This window comes from Pelophylax lessonae (genome assembly GCF_965119305.1).
Source record: "Pelophylax lessonae genome assembly, chromosome: 5".
In the NCBI taxonomy this organism is placed as follows: Eukaryota; Metazoa; Chordata; class Amphibia; order Anura; family Ranidae; genus Pelophylax; species Pelophylax lessonae.
The window spans coordinates 534,016,262-534,039,792 of NC_138772.1; the positions used below are offsets into that span (position 1 = coordinate 534,016,262).

The 23,531-nt window shown below is 40.3% G+C and overlaps 1 protein-coding gene across 1 annotated transcript in view; it reads left to right on the forward strand.

Moving 5' to 3' along the window:
• KHDRBS3 (KH RNA binding domain containing, signal transduction associated 3) overlaps nucleotides 1-23,531 on the forward strand; it is a 192,931-nt gene that overhangs the window by 49,266 nt on the left and 120,134 nt on the right. The gene's annotated exons all lie outside the window — the stretch shown is intronic.

Sequence of the window (23,531 nt, forward strand, 5' to 3'; positions counted from 1 at the left end):
CATTGATCACTGTTCCTACACCTCAAGCCACAGCCAATCACAGTTTGAATCACGCCCCTAGGGACACACGTAACCCCTCCCTCTCAAAAAAAGTTAACCCCTTCACTGCCAGTGTAATTTTACAGTAAAAGTGCATATGTATAGCACTGATTACTGTAGAAATGTCACTGGTAACCCCAAAAGTGTCAAAAATGTCAGTCAAGGGTCCGATCTGTCCGCCGCAATGTCGCAGTACCGCAAAAAGAATCGCAGATCGCCTCCATTACGCGTTAAAAACAAAAAACAACAAAAATGACAAAAATCTTTCCCTTTGTTAGTAAACGTGATAACTTTTGCGCAAACCAATCAAAATACGCTTTTTGCGATTTTCTTTTTACAAAACATATGTAGCATAAAACAAATTGGCCGAAAATGTTAAAAAATTTTGATTTTTACATTTTTTTGGGGGGAATTTCATATAAAAAAATGTGAAAAATATTGTTATTTTTGCAAAATTGACGCTTTTTTTTTGCTTATAGAGCAAAAAGTAAAAATCGCACAGGTGATCAAATACCACCAAAAGAAAGCTCTGTTTGTGGGAAAAAAAGGACATCAAATTCGTTTAGGTACAGCGTCGCACGACCGCGCAATTGTCCATTAAAGTCACGCAGTGCCGAATCGCAAAAAAAACCCTGGTCGGAATGGGGGTAAAATCTTCCAGGGCTTAAGTGGTTAACCTAACAGCAGGAGACCACTTTGTAGAGAGAGAGAGAGAGGGATCCCAAGACCAGTTAACAAACTTGTAGAGATGGAGAGAGAGAGAACCTGTGAGTAGGGGACCATCTTGCAGACATAAAAAGAAAATGAACCAACAGCAGGAGACCACCTTGTAGTAAGAGAGAAAGAGAACCTTCATCCTCTTTAAAAGGATTGTAAAGGCAGAAGTTTTTTTTTCACCTAAATGCATTCTATGCATTAAGATATAAAAACCTTCTGTGTGCATCGCCCCCCCCCCTTAATACTTACCCGATACCCATCTCGATCCAGCGATGTTGCGGGAGTGTCTCAGCTGCCTGGGACTCCCCTCCTCATTGGCTGAGCCAGCAGCGTGGCGCAATTGACTCCTGCTGCTGCCAATCAGTCAGTCGGCCAATCAGGAGAGAGATGGGGCGGCTCCATGTCTGAATGAACACAGGGAGCTGTGACTCGGCTCAGGTGCCCCCATAGCAAGCTGCTTTATGTGGGGGCACCTAACAGGAGGGAGGGCCAAGAGCACAAAGGAGGGACCCGAGAAGAGGAGGATCCAGGCTGCTCTGTGAAAAGTCATTACACAGAGCAGGTAAGTATAACATATTTGTTATAAAAAAAACTTTCCAGTCGCTTTAAGTCACTTCCTATCTAAATGAACTTGCTGCAGCAGGAGCTTCTCATCATTTCTCCGAACTTGCTTCCTTATGGTGACAATGGTGAACCATTCCTGCATAATGTGTCAGCACAGCAAGTTGTAGTTGTCATCAGGGATACATGTGACAGGGTGACAATGCAGAAGCTCAACTTGGAGACAGCTGTCACCCTATAACAGAAAGTGCCTGAACAGGGACTTTCAAGGCAGAATAGCACGGTGCTCTTTTAATTAAATCTGCAGATTTAAATAGATTGAAAATAACTTTTGAAATTGGCATGTTAAAGCTTTATAAGCTTTTAGTGGTTGAGCTTAGATCTTCATTAAACTTTGTGGCTATTCTTGCTGAAAGGCACTGTGGTCCTTTGCTATGCCAGGATTTTGGACATGAGTTAAATATTCATTGACCACAGCAATATAATATTGTAAACCGGAAATATTAACAAAGCATTTGATTGCTACAGATTTACAGGCTAGTTCTTTTAAATTATATTTCTACATAATGGTACAAGCTCAAGTGATTACATTAACCGCAAGTTCTAAATATTTTAAAAAAAAAATTTCGAGGGGGGCTTTAAAGCTTAAACACTTAAGGACCAGGGCTATTTCTGACACTTGGTGTTTACAAGTCAAAATCAGTATTTTTAGCTTAGAAAATTAATTAGAACATTATTTATATATGACGGAACACTATTTTTCCCACTGCCACCAATGATGGAACACTATTCCTCCCACTGCCACCAATGATGGAACACTATGCAGCTGACTGTTCTTCAATTAAAAATTAAATTGCATTTGTAAGACAAAATGTGCAAATACAGTGTTCTCCATTTTATTCTGCAGGGTCTCTGCTAAAAAAAAAATTATATATATATATATATATATATATATATATATATATATATATATATATATATATATGTGTGTATGTATGTACATACATATTGGTGGCAGTGGGCAGAATAGTGTTCCATCATTGGTGGCAGTGGGAGGAATAGTGTTCCGTCATTGGTGGCAGTGGGAGGAATAGTGTTCCATCATTGGTGGCAGTGGGAGGCATAGTCTTCCATCATTGGTGGCAGTGGGAAGAATAGTGTTCCATCATTGGTGGCAGTGGGAAGAATAGTGTTCCATCATTGGTGGCAGTAGGAGGAATAGGGTTTCATCATTGGTGGCAGGGGGAAGAATAGTGTTCCATCATTGGTGGCAGTGGGAGGAATAGTGTTCCATCATTGGTGGCAGTGGGAGGCATAGTCTTCCATCATTGGTGGCAGTGGGAGGAATAGTGTTCCATCATTGGTGGCAGTGGGAAGAATAGTGTTCCATCATTGGTGGCAGTAGGAGGAATAGTGTTTCATCATTGGTGGCAGGGGGAAGAATAGTGTTCCATCATTGGTGGTAGTGGAAGGAATAGTGTTACATCATTGGTGGCAGTGGGAAGAATAGTGTTACATCATTGGGGGCAGGGCGAAGAAAAGTGTTCCATCATTGGTGGCAGTAGGAGGAATAGTGTTCCATCATTGGTGGCAGTGGGAGGAATAGTGTTCCATCATTGGTGGCAGTGGGAGGAATAGTGATCCATCATTGGTGGCAGTAGGAGGAATAGTGTTTCATCATTGGTGGCAGTGGAAGGAATAGTGTTCCATCATTGGTGGCAGTGGGAAGGATAGTGTTCCATCATTGGTTGCAGTGGGAAGAATAGTATTCCATTATTGGTTGCAGTGGGAGAAATAGTGTTCCATCGTTGGTAGCAGTGGAAGGAATAGTGTTGCATCATTGGTGGCAGTGGGAGGAATAGTGTTACATCATTGGTGGTAGTGGAAGGAATAGTGTTACATCATTGGTGGCAGTGGGAAGAATAGTGTTACATCATTGGTGGCAGGGCGAAGAAAAGTGTTCCATCATTGGTGGTAGTGGGAGGAATAGCGTTCCATCATTGGTGGCAGTGGGAGGAATAGTGTTCCATCATTAGTGGCAGTGGATAGAATAGTGTTCCGTCATTGGTGGTAGTGGGAAGAATAGTGTTTCATCATTGGTGGCAGTGGGAGGAATAGTGTTGCATCATTGGTGGCAGTGAGAGGAATAGTGTTCCATCATTGGTGGCAGTGAGAGGAATAGTGTTCCATCATTGGTGGCAGTAGGAGGAATAGTGTTCCATCATTGGTGGCAGTGGGAGGAATAGTGTTCCATCATTGGTGGCAGTGAGAGGAATAGTGTTCCATCATTGGTGGCAGTAGAAGGAATAGTGTTCCATCATTGGTGGCAGTGGGAAGAATATTGTTCCATCATTGGTGGCAGTGGGAGGAATAGTGTTCCATCATTGGTAGTAGTGACAGGAATTCTGCCCCATTGTTGGTGTCGGTGACAAGAGTCGTGTCTTGCATCAACGGAAGGAAAGGTACCCCAGGGGGCATGTAAAGGCAAGCAAAGGGCCACATCTGACCCCCAGGCTGCCATTTGGAGACCACTGCTCAAACCTAACGAGGTCACTGATTGTAAGTAGTTAAGCCTATATGTAGCAAGAGCTTAAAATCATCTGTGTAGCTATTGCCATAAGTTTCTTAATTACAAGCAAGGATGGAAAATGTGAGTCATTTTGTGATTTTTAAATAAATACTTTGCAAAAATGTTCTGCTAAAAAAAATATATATATATATAAAACATTTAGTTACAATAAAAGGAGATTCTTAGAAAATCTGCAGATTGCCTTTTTTGTGTAGACTCTATACCTATAGTAGCATCCGTGGGTTCCTTTGTTCTACCCTGACCCAGTGTATTGCAACCACAGATTTTACTTGCATTGCCACCCAAAATATGGTTTTGTTAAATTGTACAATCCACCTTAAAGTGGTTCTAAAGGCTGAAGGTTTTTTTTTTTTTGTAAACACAGCTGACCGTTCTTCTCTCTGAAATTATCACAGAGTGCCTGGGATCCTTCTATATAGGATCACAAGTCTCTATGATCAATTCAAACATCCCTCCCCCCACAGTTAGTAAACACTCCCCTAGGCTCACAGTTAACCCCTTGATCACCCACTATTTTAACCCCTTCCCTGCCAGTGTCATTATTACAGTAACAGTGCATATTTTTAGCCCCGATTACTGTAGTAATGTCACTGGTCCCCCCAAAAGTATCAACAATGTCATTCAGGGGTCCGCCGCAATGTTGCAGTCCCGCTAAAAATCGCCACCATTACTAGTAAAAAATAAATAAATAAAAATGACATAAATCTTTCCCCTAGTTTGTAGACACGATCACTTTTGCGCAAGACAATCAATATACGCTTAATGGGATTTTTATTTTTTTACCAAAAATATGTGGCAGAATATAAATTGGCCTAAAATGATGAAAACATTTGATTTTATATATATATATATATATATATATATATATATATATATATATTAAAAATCAAATGTTTTCATCATTGTAGGCCAATTTATATTCTGCCACATATTTTTGGTAAAAAAAAAAAAAAAATATATATATATATATATATATATATATATATATATATATATATATATATGTATATGTATATGTATATGTATATATATATATATATATATAAAACAATATTTTTCACTTTCTGCTATATAACATTCCCAAATATATATATATATATATATATATATATATATATATATATATATATATATATATATATATATATAATTTTTTTTTTTTTTTTTTTTTTTGGGAATGTTATATAGCAGAAAGTGAAAAATATTGTTTTTTTTTTTTTTCAGAATTGTCGCTTTTTTTTGTTTATATCGCAAAAATAAAAATTGCAGAGGTGATCAAATACCACCAAAAGAAAGCTTTGTGGGGGAAAAAAAGGACATCAAATTTTTTTTTTTAGGTACAGCGTCGCACAATCGCGCAATTGTCCGTTATAGTAATGCAGTGCCGAATCGCCTGGTCGTTAAGGGGGCAAATCCTTCCAGTCCAGGACTGGTTAAAGGCTAAGTGCACTTAAACATGTGCTTGCCCAACAAATGGAGACATCTCTCACTGACCTCTTTGGTCCTGTCCCCAGGGTGTGTAGCACTTTGTCCCGTCTTTCTAGGTGATGTACTAGCCAAGCTAGCTTGGTTGACAGTGCATCCCACCCCCCTCCACCGCTGTTGGATCATGCAGCTAGTAAGTCTCCTCTTCCCCAGTGACTAGACTGAGCATTCATTTACTGATAAGACTGTGCACTTAGAAAAGGGAATGTTCACTTAGTAAATAAGGGGAAGCTGTGTTCACTTTGAATACTCAATCATATGTAGCAGGAATAAAAAAAAAGTTTTTTGTTTGATGTGATTGGCTTATTGAGGTGAAGTCAGATTTACCTCATTTACTTTGCAAAGTAAACATACACATTACAAATGGAATTTGCTCTATTCCAGTGATTCACTTTTTTCATTTAAGAACTCAGTTCCATGAATTGTCTTCCCTCCCAAATCATTCAGTTAGTACCAGATAGAACTTAAATGGGTATGGTTGAATAAATCCTCAGCTCATGTGCTCTGGGATAATAGTGCATAATGCACAGAGTGCAGGGGTCAGGAGGGAGTAACACATAGGATGCAGGGGTCAGGAGTGTGTAAGGTACAGAGTGCAGGGGTCAGGAGGGAGTAACACACAGAATGCAGGGGTCAGGATTGTGTAAGGTACAGAGTGCAGGGGTCAGGAGTGAGTAAGGTACAGAGTGCAGGGGTCAGTCAGGAGTGTGTAAGGTACAGAGTGCAGGGGTCAGGAGGGAGTAACACACAGAATGCAGGGGTCAGGATTGTGTAAGGTACAGAGTGCAGGGGTCAGGAGTGAGTAAGGTACAGAGTGCAGGGGTCAGTCAGGAGTGTGTAAGGTACAGAGTGCAGGGGTCAGGAGTGAGTAACGCACACAGTGCAGGGGTCAGGGGTGTGTAACCACAGAGTGAAGGGGTCAGGAGTAGGTAACACATAAAATGCAGAGGTCAAGAGTGGGTAACACACAAAGTGCAGGGGTCAGGAGTAGGTAACACATAAAATGCAGAGGTCAAGCGTATGCAACACACAGAGTGCAGGGGTCAGGAGTGTGTAAAACACAGAGTGCAGGGGTATGTAACGCACAGAGTGCAGGGGTATGTAACGCACATAGTGCAGGGGTCAGGAGTGTGTAACTCACAGAGTTGAGGGGTCAGCAGTGTGTAACGCACAGAGTTGAGGGGTCAGCAGTGTGTAACGCACAGAGTTGAGGGGTCAGCAGTGTGTAACGCACAGAGTTGAGGGGTCAGCAGTGTGTAACGCACAGAGTTCAGGGGTCAGCAGTGTGTAACACACAGAATGCAGAGGTCAGGAGTGTGTAATGCACAGAATGCAGGGGTGAGGAGTGTGTAACGCATAGAGTGCGGGGGTCAAGAGTGCATAATGCACAGAGTGCAGGGGTTAGGCATCTGTAACACAGAAAAGTACAGGGGTCAAGAGTGTGTAACACATAGAGTGCAAGGGTCAGAAGTATGTAACAAATGGACAGGCAGTCCATTTTCACCTGATTTCCCCATAGGGGAGAGCAGGATTTTTGTCCATCTCTGCTTTGCACAGTGAGTGAAGATGTACCCGTCCTCCACCTGCTCAGTGACCCCCCCCCCCCCCCGAGCAAAGCAAAGTCTGCCGAGCGGACCTCTCATGTGAAAAAACCCTTGGGGGTAAGCATGCAGATTAGCGCTCAATTTTTTTTTTTGGGGTGGAGGGGATTTTTGCTGACACATAATGCTCATACAACATGAGGGGGGGGGGGGGAAGGTGTAGTTTGGCAAGTTCCCCCTGGGCTCCTTATGACCTTGTCACAGCACTGGTAACATGCCTGGAATATGTTAAATGCACATATAATCTTATGGGACGATTTGTGGTAAAATGAATGGTCTGGTGACAGGGTCTCTTTAAACTTTAAAGTATTTTTGGTTCAGCTCATCATTGATTAAAAATGTTGTACTGAACACCTAAAGCAATCATTATCCTTAGGCAGCCTGCCATTGTGTTCCCTTTTTGTGTGCATATAGATCTTTAAAGCAATAGCCTTTAGCTGCTAACCCACTTTAGGGCCATGTTACAATAGAAACTGCTGTATAGTTGGAGTACATTTTGCCATTTGTGTACAAAAGAGCAGTCATGCAGCAACATTTTGTATCATATATTTCCCTTTAATAAACCAAGGCCTGTGCCCTTTTCCCCTGTAGACTCTATAAAGGCCATACAAGTTGACCCTCTTTGTGATAAGCGTGGCCCCGCAATTTTATTTTTCTCAACCTAACAGAGTCACTTTTCTCTCTATTCATAGCATTGAACTTAATGAATGTTCAACATTGTAGCTGAAAAAAAAATCATTATTAGGGCACGACCTTACTCATTCCTTCTTTATAATCAATAATGAGAAGTTGTCTACTTTAATGATCATTGAACTAGGTAATAACCCTTGCCCATCTGGCTGGCTCCGCTGTATCCAACTTTTCTCATTAGTTATATAGAAATTCTCTAGAGAAGGATTACAGTTCCTGCATGATGTCCATGTGCACAATCCCTAGTAAATTAGTCTAAAGCATCCTATGAGTTAATTGGCTCATCTCTGTACCGCGGAGGAGCAAGAAATTCGCTGGAACTGTAGCAGTACTATGGAAATGAGGGGATCGTTAGTATGATCCTCATGGTGTCACATAGATTTAGCAAGGATGATGACTTCTGACAGCAATAAGCTTCAATGGCATAATGATCAGGGAGAAAAGAGACCTATCGGGCAATTTTGACATCTCCTGCCAATAATTACTATTCCCTTGGAATATAGTTGGTGTTGAGTGTGTGTGCTGAAAAATCAAGGCTTAAAGAGTAACTCCACTTTTGTTGAAAAAAACAAAAAAAAAAAACAAAAAATAAAAAACAATCCTCTCTTCTTGATCAAGGCAAAGGCGTGTGCACAGGGAGTGTCAGGTGTGCCTGGGCATACCCTAATCACCCTGCGTGGTGCAGATCCCCCCTGTTAAAACCCTGATATTTCACCAAAGCCCCCTAACAAGGCACCTAAAGTTTTTTGTAAAAATAAAATAAATAAAATTGTACAAAATAATAAAAAATAAAGTAATATAAATAAAAACTACTGACACCATCCACTGCCCTACTGACACTGTACACTGTCATATATATATATATATATATATATATATATATGTGTGTGTGTGTGTGTGTGTGTGTATATATATATATATATATATATATATATATATATGTATGTATGTGATATATGTGTGTGTGTGTATATATATATATATATATATATATATATATATATATATGTATATACGTATCTATGTATATGTATGTATATGTATATATATATATATATATATATATATATATATATATATATATATATATATATATATATGTATATATGTGTGTGTGTGTGTGTATGTGTGTGTGTGTATATATATATATATATATATATATATATATACACACTAGGGTTGCCACCTGTCTGGAATTCACCCCCCCCCCATACACACACACAGATGGGAGAGGAAACTATCTATCTGCTCCTCTTTCTGCCCCTACCCCTCTGTGTCTGCCTAAATTCCAATTCCCAGCACTTTTGCCTCAAAAAAGGAAAGTTAGTGTGGGAAATTTGAAACCCAGCAGCTGCAGATGCATCTGGATGGGAGGGGCTGACCGCCAAGGGGTGAGTGAACTCCCCATCCATCCCTGTCTGTGACTGAAGTCTCCCCCTGTCCCCTCTTCTCTCTCCTGCCTCTGAGAGAGTAAACTAAGATAAATCAGGGTTGTCAGAGCACCCCTTAAATCAGAGTTCCAATTTATACCAGAGGCCAGCCACAGTGTTTCCCCTTACATCAGAGTCCTTTCCGTACATCAGAGTTCTCAGTGTCCCGCCTAAAATTGCGGTTCCCAGGGCATTCCTTATGTCAGAGTCCCCTCTTAGTGTGTAAGGGAACTCTGCGAGTTCAGATATAAAGGGGAAACTCTGCGGATTCAGATGTAAAAGGGTAACTCTGTAGATTCTGATGTTAAATGAAAACTCAGGTGGATTCCGATGTTAAAGGAAAACTCTCCAGATTCAGATGTGAAAGGGGGACTCTGTGGATTCAGATGCAAAAGGGGAACTCTGTGGACTCACTTTCTGTGTGTCGCTAAAGTGTTCGAGTTTGAAGGTGGCAACCCTAATGCACAAACACATATGTTTGAGCTTTGAGGTGAACACCCTAATGCAAAAGGCTGCGCACTTGTATGATTGCAGGTATTTCAACAAATGTTGTTGCAGATTGCTACCTGTTGTTTTACCGTGTCCTGTGCTGACCAATTCTGATTTGGAGGGTCTTGTTCATTATATTCACCCAGTACACTCTCAGTGTTCTGATGAGAAAAAAATTGGGTCTGCATGCTATTAGGAAGTATTTAATTCTTAGGAAAAATGTGTCTAAAATCTGACACATATATTATTGCAGCGAGCCAGTCACACAAGCCGAACCTCAGCTCAGTTTTCCAATGTTGACTCATCTAGTGTCCACAAAACTGCAGCTTTTCATGCAACTTAGTTAAAAGTTTTAGGTTTTTTGTTTTTCTTCCTTTTACCTCTATGATTTCAAGCACCTAAACTCCATAATTGTAGGCAATGGGGTTGAATTACTAAAACTGGAGAGTGCAAAATCTGGTGCAGCTGGGCATGGTAGCCAAACAGTTTCTAACTTCAGCTTGTTCAATTAAACTTTGGCAAAGGAAAAAAAAACTGGAAGCTGGTTGGTTTCTATGCAGAGCTGCCCCAGATTTTGCACTCCCCAGTATTAGTAAATCAACCCTAGTTTGTCCACCTAGGAAACTAGAGGAACATTCCACTACTTTATGAGAGAGTTATTCTGCATTGAATAGTGAGTTTCAAATTTCCTTTTACCCCATTTCAAACTAAACAAAGAACTAATGAATTGTAAGCTGAAGTTCATGGCTAGATGGTGTCAGAGGGCAACCTTATCTGCAAGCAGAAGAGATGTCACCAACAGTATCCAATATCAGACAACTTTCCATCCAAAACCATGCCGCTATACTGTGACCCTTTAAAAAATATTAAGCAGATAATCTGTTCAGTTATTCTCTTTCGAAAAAAAAAAAAAAAAAAAGCGGGAAGAGTATTTTAATTAATAAATAAGAGTGCCTGTTGCTTAAACTAGTGACAGCTAAAATGTGCAGGGATCCTTATGATGGTGGATCAGCTTTGAATCTTAGAGGAATTAATGGGTGGAATTTGTGAGCAGTAGTTCTGTCAAAAGAGCCAACTCATCAAAATCTCCAATTACGTCACTTCCAGTGACTCTCCAGTAGCAATAATTGCAGATTTTGGCCAATGCTATTTTCACAGAACCCCGGCAGCCTTGTTAGTTTGCCCGCTACTAACCAACAACATGGCCGTCTCCGAGGTGGCGACAACCTTTTTACTTCTTAGCTGGTGTTCTGTCAAAACACACAAGTCGTCATGTACTGTACTATAGTGTATAGGCTGCCAGTGTTCTGTGAAAATAAAAAAAAACTAAAGTAGGCACTCTTTTTTTTTTTTATAAAGAAGCAAAGAAACAAATCACCACTCAAAGTGCTGACAGCTGGCCCAGTAGGATTCCCAAGTAAACTGTAGTAGTCCTGCAAGACTGGGTGCTCACCAAGGTCTGCAACCTAAGAAGTCCATATGCATGTAGAAAGAAAGTGGCACTTCCAGTCTCAGGAAAGTAGAAACTTGAGTTTTATTTCTTCAAATCAAAAAGTCCAACATCGACATGTGCAAGACAAACAGGATAGCAGCAAACGCGTTTCACACCATGTGCTTATTCGTTGCTCTAATGTGCAATGAATAAGCACATGGTGTGAAACGCGTTTGCTGCTATCCTGTTTGTCTTGCACATGTGGACTTTTTGATTTGAAGAAATAAAACTCAAGTTTCTACTTTCCTGAGACTGGAAGTGGCACTTTCTTTCTACATGCATATACTCTTTTTTTATATCGGATTTTATTGAAAAAAATCATAAAACAAGTACAAGAAGCACAAAGAAAAGTAAGACAATTACAGTTGGGTTAATCCAGCATATACAACTTATCTTCAATAAAACATAGACTTATCAGTATAATTTTCCATCTGGCTCCATTATAGTAGTATATGTAATGCATATAATTAAATATATGAAGAGAACAATATCGTTTATGTTAAGACATTCCTTAATACGTCTTTCCAATTATAACCAGTAACCCGTATTGTCTAACTATTTCCTTTACCTCTACCCCGGCTTAATGTTACAAAACTATATGAGGGTAGAAATCAGGGGAAAGAGGATTCTTGACTCAAGTAGGTGAGATTCACTTCATGGTACTTGTGAACATGAACAAACTCTTTTTGTATGAAAGAAAAATAAACCAAAATAAGAACAAAAAAAAAAAACATTTTGCCTCTGCATGTTAGAGCATTCCCTGGATTTTACATTCTCTGATCTTGTTGGGGTTGAGTCAATAGCACCAGACTTTACTTATCTACCATGTAAATACTTCAATATACAAACTACTCCCATAGCCAAGTAGAAGAGGTTTTACCTTCTAGAATTCTGTTATAGACCAATTGTATTGGGGCTAGTCCAGGAACATCTAGCTAGGCGTCGCAAACACAATCAAATTTTGTTGAGCTTCACCTATGTTCTCCCTCAGTACCCCATTTACCGCTTTTACCCATTCCGCGTGTGTAGGAGGTATAGGAGAAAGCCATTTCCGTGCAATGAGTTTCCTGGCAATGAATAGTACCCTAAGGATAGCAACATATGTGATGGGTGTAAATAACTCTTCATCCAACCTGAACAAACTCTTTTTGTATGAAAGAAAAATAAACCACATTTTTTTCTCTGTATTTTAGAGTATTCCCTGGATTTTAGACTCTCTGATCTTGTTGGGGTTGAGTCAATAGCACCAGACTTTACTTATCTACCATGTAAATACTTAAATCTCGAAACTACTCCCATAGTCAAGTAGAAGAGGTTTTACCTCTTATAATTCTGTTATATACCAATTGTATCGGGGCTAGTCCAGGAACGTCTAGCCAGGCGTCCCAAATACAACCAAATTTTGTTGAACTTCCCCTATGTTTGTAAGCGAGATTCTCCCTCCAGTAGAACCTGATTTACCACTTTTACCCATTCCGCGTGTGCAGGAGGTACAGTATAGGAGAAAGCCATTTCCATGTGATGAGTTTCATGGCCATGAACAGTACCCTAAGGATAGCAACATATGTGACGCGTGTAAATAACTCTTCATCCAACCAACCCAATAAGCATAGTTTCAGTTCCCATTTAAGAGTGAGATTCCAAATTTTATTAATTGAGTTTATTACTGTCATCCAAGTTCGAATTAACTTTGGACATTTCCATAGCATATGAAGAAGCGTTCCATTATTTATTTCACACCTTGGGCATAATGGGTACTCTCTTCTGCGCCATTTTTGTAATTTTTTTGGGAGGTGCGGTAGGTACGATGTATGATAAAAAGCTGGGTACGTTTTTGGGTTAATGAGAGTGACACTTTAAGTACATTATCCAATATACTGGCTCACTTTTTTTTTTATTTTTTTGTTATTCATTGAAATTCGCTACTATTGTGATTTGGAAATTTGAATGCATCCAAATCACGAACATTTCATCTGAATTTCGATTCGCTGTTAAAAAGCCATTGGGGTTAAAAGAAGAAAGGCTGTTCCCTGGTCTTATTTTTTGGTAATTAGCAGGCATGTCAGACTTGCATTTTCTTGTTTCATTTGTGATCCTGTTATCCATTTGTTGTGAACCTTGATGAGTTTAAGCAATTAAATGGCATTATAATATCAGATGTAGTAGGTAGGGATCAAGCAGAAGCATAGTCAGCAAACAAGCCAAAGGTTGGTAACAAGTGGTTACAGGTTGGAATCAAGCAGAAGTTAAGAGAAATATTTCTTCTTTTTTTTTGGGGGGGGGGGGGGTCATACTTAACTAGGTGGATGCTGCATCTCGCCCCCCATGAGTAGTAGTTTTGGCTCTGAAGAAAAGGGTTCTCCCTTGAAACGTGTCAGCCAGGCATATGTGGATGCCATCACGTCACCCAGCACCATAGGCGTATCCTGGCAGTCCTGGAGGTGAATGGTCCCAATTTCTTACATGCATGCAAATATCATGCGTTTGTGAATACAATGTATGCTACCTTTTTGGATCTTAAAAAACTTCTTTAGTGGTAATGCACAAGATTAATGCGCCCTTCTCTTGTTGTTGTCCCACTGGCTCTAAGGCTGAGAACCGAACGATCAAACACCACTGATCGCTCGGTTCTCAGAGCTCCCTGGGCAGAGAGCTGGTAAAAGAAAGTAAGTCAGCAGCTCTCTGCGTTGACCCCCCCCCCCCCCCAAGCGCACTTATTACAGCACTGGGCTGTGGAGTTGGCAGGAGTGGTTGACTCAGGCTGTCACCAGTTCCCTAAGGGGGTGAGCCGAGTGGCAGTGCAGGCATGTGGGTGGATCCCAACCATATGGTCGCAATCTTTTCTGAGCCTGTACCGACCTCTGTGACATCAGCCAACAGTGGGCTTCAGCCACCTATAACTTAGTGGTCTACTGGCTTTGGTAAGCAGATTGTATTACTCACCTAGGGTGTGAAGTTGACACATTTGCAGTCACCCTACTTTTACTTTTTACGGTTTCTGTCTGGGTGGTGTATATCACTTTATTCATATGGATCTTCCGCCTGGGATTTACTTCTTGCACATATTATTTCTTCGTTTCATTACTGTTTTTTACAGATTTTTTTTTAGCACTGCACTTTCTTTTATATAAAAATATGCACTGTTACTATAATGATGACACTGGCAGGGAAGGGGATAACCTAGGGGCGATCAAAGGGTTAATGTGAGCCTAGGGGGTGTTTTCTAACTGTGAGGGGGATGGACTTACTGGATCAACACGGGGACCTGTGTTCCTAAATAGGAGGAACACTGGAGCCCTGTGATGATAACTGACAGAACAAAGGTCTGCCGTGTTTACAATGACAAGGGAGTGATCGCCAGCCCCGCAAATCAGCTTCCCCTCTCACGAATCACCGCACGCAGCCCCCCCCCCATGCTCGCTCCCGAGGAGCGACGTGTGGGTACGGCGATTCGTGCAGCCGAGCCAGCCTGCCGCAGTGTATCTGTGGCGGGTGGTCTGCAAGTGGTTAAGGAACAAGCCAAAGGGTGGTAATGAGTGCAGATGGCAGCAAGAGTGATAAGAGCAAGATATTGGCTGGAGAAAGCACAATGTTCTGGCAAAGAGGAAGTGCAGAGGCATGGCTTAAATCAGGAAGGTCATGGGAGGAGCAAGGAGTTCAAAGTTCACAGGAAACAAGACATAAGGTGAGGTTATTTAACCTTCCTAGCGGTATTCCCGAGTGTGACTCGGGGTAAGATTTTAGTGCCAAAAGCGGTAACCCCGAGTCACACTCGGGGTAGCGCTAGGAAGATCGCTGGATGCTGGAGGAGGTTTTACTTACCTTTTCTCCGGGATCCAGCGATGTCTGCGAGCGGTGTGCGGCGGCGGAGCTCTCTCCCGATCGTCTGCGAGCCCCGGCTTCCGTCTCCGGCGACGTGACGTCCGCCGGGGGGTGGAACCGGCGGCAAATTCGAATGTAAAATGCACCAAACACACTGATATCGTTCAAAATAAAATAAAATCACATTACATTACCCCCCAGTGCCCTTTCCTGCAGTTTTACTGTACTTTTTATGTATATATATGTATATATATATATATACATATATATACAGTATATATATATATATATACATATATATACAGTATATATATATATATATATATACGTATATATATATATACACATATACATATATATATATATACACACACACACATATTATATATATATATATACATATATATGTATATATATATATATATATATATATATATATATATATATATATATATATATATATATATATATACATACACACGTATATATATATATATATATATATATATATATATATATATATATACACACGTAATTCTTGTGAATGAGCAGCCCAAACCAACTGTATACATTATATATATATATATATATATATATATATATATATATATATATATATCTATATATATATATATATATATATATAATATATGTATACATAATATATGTATACATACATATATATATATATATATATATATATATATATATAATATGTATAATAAATGTATACAGTTGGTTTGGGCTGCTCATTCACAAGAATTACATGCTTTCAGCACCTAAAATAATGGTACCGCTTTCAGCACCTAAAATCCAAAAGAATCATACCGCCAGGGAGGTTAAGCAATCAGGCAGTGAGCTGTCCAGCATCTCAGGTGGCTCAGTGAGAAGAGTTACTACCAGGCAGAGCAGAGGTCCTGGGTTCAGGTCCAGGCACTGACAATGGCTGACATGGCTTTTGGAGGATTTGCTTTAGGCATTTAATGTACTAGCTTTGTAGTGCAAAAAATTATTTTTTTGTAATTTTGTACAGCAGAATTGTATTATAACCCCACCATTACCTTCATATGTAGTATATAGTTTATACGACTGAACTCACATGTCTAGCGATGAGCAAAACTATCCTAGAATAAGGAAAACTGATCATTTTTTAATTTACATAAATATATGCACGCATATTCTTCCAGTCGTCGAAGTACCCTGCAATGTTTTAATAACAATTGCCTAAATCAAGTGCCATGGATCTGACGTAAATGTTCATGCTGATAGAAAAATGAGCAAACCAGGGACTCCCATTCTTCTACTACAACACATTTTTCAAAGGATTCTAGTTATCTATTTTTATTATTTCTCTGTGTTGTCTTAACTGTCTGAAGAGTAGAAAATGATCCAAGACAATGGGATTTGGAAGCCAGCAAGCCTTTAGTTGAAGTATCGAGTTACATAGCAATCATCACGGAAAGCTTTGACACATTTCGCACATTGGTGCTTACTCATCAAGCTGTAAATGTGCGAAATGCGTCAGGGTGTTCAGTAATGATTGCTAGGTTAGCATGGTGCTTCAATAAAAAGATTGCTGGTTTCTAAATGCTATCGTATTGGAACGTTTCTCTTTGAGTGTTAAGGACTGAGTTGGTGCCATAGAGAAAATACAGTATCTCACAAAAGTTAGTACACCCCTCACATTTTTATAAATATTTTATTCTATCTTTTCACGTGACAACACTGAAGAAATGACACTTTGCTACAATGTAAATTAGTGAGTGTACAGCTTGTATAACATTGTAAATGTGCTGTCCCCTCAAAATAACTCAACAAGCCATTATTGTCTAAACCGCTGGCAACAAAAGTGAGGACACCCCTAAGTTACAATGTCCATGTTGGGCCCAAAGTGTCAATATTTTGTGTGGCCACCATTATTTTCCAGCACTGCCTTAACCCTCTTGGGCATGGAGTTAATGGAGTGATGTTACAGACCTTGCGCTCCTCCACCTTCTGTTTGAGGATGCCCCACAGCGCCCAATAGGGTTTATGTCTGGAGACATGCTTGTCCTTTTCCAGCACTGCCTTAACCCTCTTGGGCATGGAGTTCACCAGAGCTTCACAGGTTGCCACTGGAGTCCTCCTCCACTCCTCCACTATGACATCACAGAGCTGGTGGATGTTGGAGACCTTGCGCTCCTCCACCTTCCGTTTGAAGATGCCCCACAGATGCCCAATAGGGTTTAGGTCTGGAGACATGCTTGGCCAGTCCATCACCTTGACCCTCAGCTTCTGTACTTATTTCTGTGAGATATTGTATATTGGGATCCTCAGGGGTTTATGGTTAAAATCAATATATGTGTTATAGGCTGCATTTTAAGCATGTACATTAGGTGTTTCTATTGTCATTAACCCTAACTATTATCTGCCCAGCACACTGCTGTCTGTGGCCTACTTTACTCTTATTTATTTATTTTGCATTCTTTATAGTTTTTTAAATTATAGTGCAAACCAGGGTAATCATGGATAAGAAGACAATAAAAGGAACAATTATCATATTAACCACAAATAATGGCAGTACATATTCCGTTCATTTGGAGACTAGTCATAGTGATACAGGGCATTGCCAAAAATCTACATTCATGGCCACTAGATGGAGCTGATGATCATAGGAAATAAATACTACTTTCCCATGATTATCAGCTCCATCTAGTGGCCATATTTTTGTATTTCCTTAACTACTTTTCTGAATAAATAACATTCTACCTGCAGAAGAAATAGAACATTAAATTTCTCCATTTGCACAGAATGAATGTACCTTGTAACAATGTAGAGCTATGCAATTTTTAATTTTTTTTTTTGTAAAAGCATCCCTTAGGAGTTGTTCAAATGAGCTGCATTTGGATCACCCTTCAGAGAGCATTTGGCATTGGCAGGCAGTGAGGGGGCATTGTGTTGCCTCCTCAACGCATACTTAAACCCCTCGAACCCCGCACTAGTGCACCACAACCCCAAGCATTGCACACGTTTGCGTAGTACTTGCAGAGTGCCCCCATTTAGTGGAATGAGGTGCATTCAGTGGGTGCTAAGCCTACTGAAAGTGACAGGGGGTATAGTTCCTGCCGCAGTCACAATGCATGCAGCAAGTGTATACCCCCAGCCACTGTCTCTGCACCTAAAGGGAGTAGCCATTGGTGGGGAGGGGTGGTGGTAAAATCACAGCTCAACCGCTGGGTTTTACCATTCCCCAGCCACTAGTGTGAACAAGCTCCTAGGCTCCGATTACACTTGTGCGACTTGTCATGCAACTTTGGACATCAAGGTTGCATGACAAGCCTTTCCCTATGTTTTCCAATGATAACCAGTCATATGTGCGCGACTTAAGGCTCCGTTCACACTTGTATGCCTCCAACGTTGCGCTGACTTTGGAGTGAAACTTTGGTGCAATTTTGATGCAACTTTGGCGCAACTTTGGATGGGTGCAACTTGGATACGACTTTGGCTTTGACCAGATTTAATGGACAACTGTTGCACACAAGTTGCATTGTATAACATTCAGGTACGACTTTCTTGCAACATCTAAGGGTTAACATTGAAGTCTTTGGCCCTCAAGTTGCATGAAAGTCGGACCAAAGTAGCGCATGAACTACTTTGAAGTTGCTGCAACTTTAAGACCACTTTCACTCTTGTGCGACCTAAAATTTGCACTATTTTGCCACGGTTTTGACTGAACTTGAGGCAATGGCTATGTCTATGGACCTCAAAATGCATCAAAGTCAGACCATAGTAGGGCAGGGACTACTTTAAAGTCGCTGTGACTTGAAGTCACACAGATATGAACGGTACTCATTGGAAATCATAGAGTAAGACTTGCCATGAAACTTTGATGTCCCAAGTCACATGACAAGTTGCGCAAGTAGGGAATGGAGCCATAGACCCTTTTCACACTTGTGCGACTTGTACTGTGACTTGGGACTGCAAAGTCGCATGGCAAGTCATACTCCATGATTTCCAATGAGTAACATTCATATATGTGCAACTTCAAGTCGCAGCGACTTCAAAGTAGTCCCTGCACTGCTTTGGTCCAGCTTTAATGCGAATTAAGGTCCATAGCCCTCAAGATTACATAGGCATTGCTTCAAGTCCTGTAGAAATTGCAGAAATAAATTGCATAACTTTTAGGTCGCACAAGTATGAAAGGGGCCTTAACAACTTGAGGACCATAGACTTCAATGTTAACCCTCAGAAGTCGCATGAAAGTTGTACCTGAATGGTATACAATGCAACTTGTGTGCAACAGTTTTTCATTATCACTGGTCAAAGCCAAAGTTGTATCTAAGGCCCCTTTCACACGCAACGCAACTTTGACACCACTTTAACACGACTTTGACATGACTTTGATGCGACTTGATGCAATGCCTGTGTAATCTTGAGGTCTATGAACCTCAAGTTGCATCAAAGTCAGACCAAAGTAGTGCAGGGAAAAACTTTGAAAATTTGACAGGCGGATTTGATCGGAAAGCCTTTTCATATCTGTACGACTTCAAGTTGCAACGACTTCAAAGTAGTCCCTGCACTACTTTGGGCCAATTTTAATGCGTTTTGAGGTTCATAGACATAGGCATTGCTTTAAGTCCAGTCAAAATTGCAGTAAAATTGCGGCAAAATTGTTCGACTTTTAGGTCGCACAAGTGTGAATGGGGGCCTAAGTGGCACTCATCCAAAGTTGCGTCCAAAGTTGTATCAAAGTTGCACTCCACTTTATCATGTCCGGTGAGGGGGCACGCCTGATGGTGGAGTGACCTCTGAATTTAATTGAATAGCTGAGTTCCGTGTGATCCGGCATCAGCTGGCTGGGGGGCTTGTGGCGCGGGGATGGCAGGTAGGTCCCCCCCACTCTCCCCTTTCCTCCCCCCCCCTCCTTCCCTTTATGGACCTTTCTTCCACCCCTTCTCCCCACTATAGCTCCCGTTTACGTCTCCTATATCCCTTTCTATGCGCTCTTTTCTTCCTGTTTCCTCTTTCTGTTCTCCTTCATCCTTGCCTTGTTTCTTCTTGTCCATATAATAAAGAAGGGCAACACGCTGGTGAGGGATTCTTCTTTACTGTTGCATTTACAAGGGATATTGCCTCGCTTTGATGTATCTCCTTAGGGGAAAGCCTTACAGTTGACCGTTGATGTACCGATGTTTCATTATTTTTCATTGCACCCCTCATGTGACTTTTTGGTGTACCCATATCCGGCTGTTCTCAATAAAAGTTATATTTGCAAAAAAAAAATAAAAATTGCACTCCAAAGTCGGCGCAACTTTAAAGTCGTACAAGTGTGAATGGAGCCTTATAGTTCTAGCCACTTCTGGACCAGAAGGATTTACCCCCTTATGACCAGGCCATTTTTTTGCGATATGGCACTGCGTTATTTTAACTGCCAATTGCGTTGTCATGCGACACTGTACCCAAAAAAGATTGATGTCATTATTTGCCCACAAATAGAGCTTTGTTTTGGTGGTATTTGATCACCTCTGCAATTTTTTATTTTTCGTGCTATAAACAAAAGAAAAAAGCGACAATTGTGAAAAAAAAAACAACATTTCTTACTTTCATATAACATCCCCAGTAAAAAAAAAATAAAAAAATCGAATGGTTTCATCATTTTAGGCCAATTTGTATTTTGCTACATATTTTTGGTTAAAAAAATCCCTATAAGAGTATATTGATTGGTTTGCGCAAAAGTTATTGCGTCTACAAGCTAGGGGAAAGATTTATGTCATTTTTATTTATTTATTTATTTTTACTAGTAATGGCAGCTATCTGGGATTTTTAGCGGGACTGGGACATTGCGGCGGACAGATTGGACCTCTAACTGACATTTTTGACACTTTTGGGGGGACCAGTAACATTACTACAGTAATCAGTGCTAAAATGTGCACTGTTACTGTAATAATGACACTGGGGGGAAGGGGTTAACACCAGGGGCAATCAAAGGGTTAAATGTGTCCCTGGGGGGGATGGGTTTGCTGAATGAACACAGAGACCTGTGTTCCTAAATAGGAGGAACACAGGATCCCTGTGTTCATAACTGACAGAACAGCGGTCTGCCGTATTTACAACAGCAGACCGCCGTTCTGTCTCCATGGGGCAGATGACTATTTCCCCGACTAGCAAGTCTTCAAAGACATTGACAGTGGGGATGGTGTGTTCAGGGTGATGAGCTGTGTTGCTTTTACGCCAAACATAACGTTTTGCATTGTTGCCAAAAAGTTTGATTTTGGTTTCATCTGACCAGAGCACCTTCTTCCACATGTTTGGTGTGTCTCCCAGGTGGCTTGTGGCAAACTTTAAACAACACTTTTTATGGATATCTTTAAGAAATGGCTTTCTTCTTGCCACTCTTCCATAAAGGCCAGATTTGTGCAGTATACGACTGATTGTTGTCCTATGGACAGAGTCTCCCACCTCAGCTGTAGATCTCTGCAGTTCATCCAGAGTGATCATGGGCCTCTTGGCTGCATCTCTGATCAGTCTTCTCCTTGTATGAGCTGAAAGTTTAGAGGGACGGCCAGGTCTTCGTAGATTTGCAGTGGTCTGATACTCCTTCCATTTCAATATTATCGCTTGCACAGTGCTCCTTGGGATGTTTAAAGCTTGGGAAATCTTTTTGTATCCAAATCCGGCTTTAAACTTCTCCACAACAGTATCTCGGACCTGCCTGGTGTGTTCCTTGTTCTTCATGATGCTCTCTGCACTTTAAACGGACCTCTGAGACTATCACAGTACAGGTGCATTTATACGGAGACTTGATTACACACAGGTGGATTCTATTTATCATCATTAGTCATTTAGGTCAACATTGGATCATTCAGAGATCCTCACTGAACTGCTGGAGAGAGTTTGCTGCACTGAAAGTAAAAGGGCTAAATAATTTTGCACGCCCAATTTTTTAGTTTTTTATTTGTTAACAAAGTTTGAAATATCCAATACATTTCGTTCCACTTCATGATTGTGTCCCACTTGTTGTTGATTCTTCACAAAAAATTACAGTTTTATATCTTTATGTTTGAAGCCTGAAATGTGGCAAAAGGTTGCAAAGTTCAAGGGGGCTGAATACTTTCGCAAGGCACTGTACATGTGAAAGGCGTAGCAACAATAAAAACTTCCAGAATAGAGTATATACAGTCCCCAACATGTTTCAGGTAATAATCTGCTTCTTCAGGAGGATAGTTCTTGTAGTCACTCTAAAGGACATAACAGTAGAATATAAACATAAATAAAAAAACATACCTATCATAAAGAAAACATGCTGAATCATAATACAGAAAACATGTAAAAAACATTTACATTATGTGTATATATAAACCATAGGCATAGGGGAATAAGGGAAAAAGAGGTACACCTGCTCACCAATGAGGATCAATTAGGCATCCACTGCAGTAAAGAAGCACCGCCACAGGAAGCACTCCCCCCTGGCGGACACAAAAAGTAACCTCTGCCATGTTTACAATAGCAGACCGCCGTTCTGTCTCCACGGGGGGGTGATCGCGGGTGCCCGGTGGCAATCGCGGCCGCCAGACCCGCGAATTGGCTTTCTCTGTGGCGAACGGTTCCATGCCTCTGGCGCCCCCACTAGTGGTCCCACTAGGCGACATACAGGACAGAGCCGACCTGCCGTGGTATAAGTACTGCTGGCGGTCGGCAAGCGGCTAGTCCAGTCCTAAAGAGTAATTTTGTTTCGGTGGGCCAAAAGGATACAAAAAGTAAATTCTGAAACATGATTGTCCCATCAAACATTGATATTTCTGTGATATGATATAAGTGCACTTTTTATTATTATTATTATTATTATTATTATTATCATTACAGGACTGCAAACCCAATAATTGTTCTATGTAAAAATGTATTTATTTATTGATTTATTTATTGATTTATTTATTGGTTTATTTGTTGATTTATTTATTTATTTTATTTTTTCCCAAAAGTTGTTATTGTTTTATTAGCAATAGAGATACAGATAGCAACAATAACAGCAGGGTATATTTGTACAAGAATGTAAAACAAACAGTCAAACAGTGTAATTTACAATATAATAATGGTGGTTTGAACAGTGTTATAATAATCAGAGATTTATGAATATAAACAAAGCCTAGTCATCGGTACATGAGATATACGGGTTAAAGAGCACAAGTTATTTAGGCTTACTATGGCCAATGAGCTTCTAGACAAGCGGAGAGGAAAAAGCCTGCAGAGTTCATTGACCCTGTCTGGGAAGTGAAGGACCCTGCAGTGGTCGCCTCTGGAGCTAATTATTAATAAATATTAGAGAGGTTGTTGTATCCGTATTAGGCTTAGGTGCTAAATATGTTTCGGTGGGTAAATGGCAGGGTTCAGGCAGTATTTCTACAGGACAAGTGGAAATAGGAGCGGAGAAGGGGGAAAGAAGAAGGAGCAGGAGTAGAAAGAAATATAAGAAGGGGGGGGGGGGGAGAAAAAAAAGGGGGATTTATTTATTTACTTATTTATTAATTAATTTATTGATTTATCTATTTATTTATTTGTTTATTTATTGATTGATTTATTTATTGATTGATTTACTTATTTATTTATTTACTTATTTATTTATTGATTTATTTATTAAT